At 41.9% G+C, this 4,419-nt stretch overlaps 1 pseudogene; it reads right to left on the bottom strand.

Moving 5' to 3' along the window:
* Positions 1-2,468: 2,468 nt before the first annotated feature.
* On the bottom strand, positions 2,469-3,283 carry LOC117077553 (annotated as a pseudogene).
* Between the last annotated feature and the right edge of the window lie 1,136 nt (positions 3,284-4,419).

Genomic DNA, 4,419 nt, shown 5'->3' with positions numbered 1-4,419 from the left:
CCCAGCACTTTGGGATGCTGATGCAAGATGATCACTTGAGGCCAGGAGTCTGAGACCAGCCTAGGTGACATAGCAAGACCCCATCTCTACAAAATAAAATTAAAATTAAAAATTAACCAGGTATGGGGGTATGTACCTGGACTCAAGAGACTCAAGAAAGACTCTTGAGTCAAGAGACCCCTTAAGCCCAGGAGGTTGAGGCTGCAGTGAGCCATGATCACACCACTGCACTCTATCTTGGGTGACACAACAAGACTCTGCCTCAAAAAAAATTGTTTTAAGCTATTGATAATGCTAAATCTCTCTTTTCTTTTGGATTTGAACCTGAAAGCATGTAGGCTCTGAAGCTTCTGGAAATTAACCCTGAGGTGATAAAGACCAATAAATGGAAAGCAGGAGTTCAGGATTTGTTCATATCATTGGGGCGTTGGATCAAAACTTTCCTGAAGCCAGTAACCTCTAGAGTTTTCAGCAATATTCATCCCTGTAAATTTCCTTTTTTCTTTTCTGAGATGGAGTCTCACTCTCTCACCCAGGCTGGAGTGCAGTTGGTATGATCTTGGCTCACTGCAACCTCCACCTCCCAGGCTCAAGCAATTCTCCTGCCTCAGCCTCCCAAGCAGCTGGGATTAGAGGCACCTGCCACCATGCCCAACTAATTTTTTTTTTTTTTTGTATTTTTAGTAGAGACAGAGTTTCACCATGTTGGCCAGGCTGGTCCCTAACTCCTGACCTCAAGTGATCCGCCTGCCTCAGTCTCCCAAAGTCCTGGGATTACATGCATGAGCCACCATGCCCAGCTGATTCCCTTATTGTATAAGTCAATTTAATTTTGCTTTCTGTTTTCTGCTGTGGAAAAATAATTGACTAATACAAGCTTATGTGATTTGCAGGTAGTTGAAACATAATATGTATTCATGGATATTTCCTAACTCCCAAACCAACATTTAAACAAAAGATAATTTTCCTCATAATATTCCCAGTAAGGTAGAGTTATGTACTTGCATACAATGCATTAGAGATAGTGATTTGTGTAAAAGTAATTAAGCTATGATCTTAGAGTGAGTCAGTTGCAACATAATAACTAGAATCAAGGAACCTGAATTCCCATGCCCCTGGAGACATTATCAAGTCTCTTAGGAAATATTGTTGTGATATTGCCTAGACATTTAAAATTTCCCTCATGTTCCTCATAATAAGATTGTGAAAGGTAGTTCCTGTTTAAAAGAACGTAGTCACTTCTCTGACACAATTATTTTCCGCTAAAAACAAAAAGTCAAGCTGAAAGGAAAAGGAATTATTTAAATAATGTTAAGTCAGTTATTTCTCTTTTTTTTTACCCCAAGCCAAACTGTATCCAGCTTTATTAAAGATACTTTCCATAAACAATCATGGTATTTCAGGCAGGACCTAGGCAGACAATCATTACCAGTATACAACTTTCTTGGTTTTTTTTTCTTTTTTTTTTTGAGACGGAGTCTCGCTCTGTCACCCAGGCTGGAGTACAGTGGCACAGTGGCGCGATCTTGGCTCACTGCAACCCTCCACTTCCTGGGTTCAAGTGTTTCCCCTGCCTCCGCCTCCAGAGTAGCTGAGATTACAGGCACCTGCCACCACACCCAGCTAATTTTTTTTACTTTTAGTAGAGACGAAGTTTCACCATATTAGCCAGGATGGTCTCGATCTCCTGACCTTGTGATCCGCCCACCTCAGCCTTCCAAAGTGCTGGGATTACAGGTGGGAGCCACCACGCCCGGCCTATAACAACTTTCAAACTCCCTTCTTTAATGGATTACCAAAAATCAGGAAGCCACTATAAAACCCAATGAAGTCTTCATCCGATGCTCTGAACAGGAAGAGTATAGAGTGAGGGTTGACATTTCACATTTAGCATGTTGTTTAACAACTTTTCACGAGCCAATCCTGACTTTCAGAAAGTGAAATGCAAATGGCAGAATTTATCTGAAGATCCACAATCTAGAAATGGAACCACTGCTCTTTTGAGGGGTGCCATCTCAGTGGCATCATCGGAAAGTCCAGATTGCCTGACACACTGGTAACCAATGACTGGGGGTCAGGTCCCAACAGATGTCTGGGTTTAAGGAAGTTAAGCCTGTGCTGAAAGGTGGCAAGGGAGAAGAGGATATAAAAACGAATTTGTTTTTCTATACCACAAGGCTTTTGTGCCAAGGGGCCATGTGTGTCAAAGTCAGGGAATCCCTCCTCCTGGGAACCAAGAGGAAGTCTCTCAAAACTAAGAGGAAAAGGTGTTTTCCCCACATCAATCCAGCTTCAGAGACATTCTGTTAGGGACATATGCCCCTTCCCCCTAAAACAACAATGAAGTGTTCTGAGCGCTCACAACAAAGCTTTAAAAAAAAAAAAAAAAAAAAAGGTAAAACAGAATTATGCATTTTTATAAAACTTGATTAAAAAAATAGTATTTCAAGCTGTATGGTCACCAGAAGTACACAGTTATCAAAAATGCAGACACTTCACTTGGTATCTCCAGCACTTTCAGCTTTCTGTGCCTGGTCTGTTTGGGCATCTCCATTTTTTGCAGGGTTATTCCCCTTGCCAGCGTCAGCTTTTCCCTTTTTCCCTTTGGGTACCTTCTCTCCCTTCTTTGCAGGGGCTTTTTAGGTTTGGGCTCTGGCTTTGGAGGAGCAGGTTTAGCAGACAACCTCACGGATCTTCTTTGTGGTTCATCCTTCACCTCGGCTTTATCTCCTTTAGCATCCCCTTCAGCCTTTCTCTTGGGTATGGTGGCAGCATTGGCAGGACAGGCACAGGGCGCGGGATGCAGCGGGTCATGGGCTCTGGTTGGTCTGGGGGTCATTCTCCCCTCTTCACACTGCTCCATCAGTTATTTCTTAATAAAATCAGATAACACAATCCTAGCAACTAGGAAATTGAATTCAAATTTTGAATTGCTCCAACTTTCCGCTAAGCATTGTCTAGCAGACACACCAGAAGCCCATGACTTGTTGGAATAGAAGGAATGAGTTCTGATCACTATGTGTGAGACATCTTTGTTCACATAAAGATGGAATGCGAAAGACAGGTCCTACTTTTCTTTTAGGCTACATTTCCTTATTCATAGAAGGATGCCCTAGACTTCAGGATATGGGAAGTATTTTCTTTACCTTCATTATCCCAGACCAATGAGAGGCTTTTAAAATCACAGACTATTAAAGAATCATGATCGACCGGGCACTTTGGGAGGCCAAGGCAGGTGGATCACTTGAGCTTAGGAGTTCAAGACCACCCTGGGCAACAAGGCAAGATCCCCATCTCTACAAAAACAAAAAACAAAAAAACAAAAAAATTAGCCAGGTCTGGTGGTGCACACCTGTAGTCCCAGCTACTTGGGAGGCTGAGGTGGGAAGATCACTGGAGTCTGGGAAGTTGAGGCTGCAATATGCTGTGATCGTGCCACTGCACTCCAGTCTGGACAATAGTGTGAGACCCTGTCTCAAAAAAAAAAAAAAAAAAGAAATCATGATTTTTCAGGTTTACAAAAGTATATTTTAGACTTTTTTTTTTTCCAGATGGAGTTTCATTCTGTCACCCAGGCTGGTGCAATCTTGGCTCAAAAAACAAAATCAAAAACAAACAATGATGAAGCATAAGACATCATTCTTTGATCTGCTTTGCCCTTCCAGAAGGAAATTCTTTCTGGCCCATCTTGAAACTCTGCCTCCCAGGTTCAAGTGATTCTCCTGCCTCAGCATCCCCAGCAGCTGGGATTACAGGGACCCACCACCACACCCAGCTAATTTTTGTATTTTTAGTAGAAATGGAGTTTTGCCATGTTGGCCAATTTGGTCTGGAACTCCTGACTTCAGATGATCAGCCCACGTCAGCCTCCCAAAGTGCTGGGATTACAGGCATGAGCCACTGCGTCCAGATAATTTTTTAAAATACTGATATTTAATGTATGGAGAGTTTGAAAGTTTTGATCAAATTTGATAGTGAGTTTCTGAGTTAAAGAAATGAAGCAGTGCATGGGCATATTGCATGATGGTGAGGTTAAAAATAGAAAAAGAAAAAAAAAAACAGCACAGAATAACAGAAAGAAAGCCTCACTAGGAGCTGAGCTCTGGTCTCATTTTATGTATCTCATTGAATTTCTGTGTAGACTCAGTTTCTCAGTCCCTCTGGGCCTCAGTTTCCTCATCCATGAACAGAGGCTTAAGCCAACTCATCTGGAGGGACCCTTCCCTGAAGATCTAGGAGTGGATAAGACATGCTTAACCTACTACCATGTTAAGAATCATAATGTGAACGAAAAGCTACACATCCTTGGTAGCTTTTCTTCATGAGAAATCAATTGTTCTTCATGATGACAATCAGAAATAAATTGTCAAGTTTAGGATGATAAGACTTATGAAGGATTCTTGAGTAGGGAATCAAATG

This window comes from Trachypithecus francoisi, unplaced genomic scaffold (genome assembly GCF_009764315.1).
Source record: "Trachypithecus francoisi isolate TF-2019V2 unplaced genomic scaffold, Tfra_2.0 Lachesis_group0, whole genome shotgun sequence".
NCBI classification, from domain to species: Eukaryota; Metazoa; Chordata; class Mammalia; order Primates; family Cercopithecidae; genus Trachypithecus; species Trachypithecus francoisi.
This window is presented reverse-complemented; position numbering and strand designations above follow the sequence as displayed.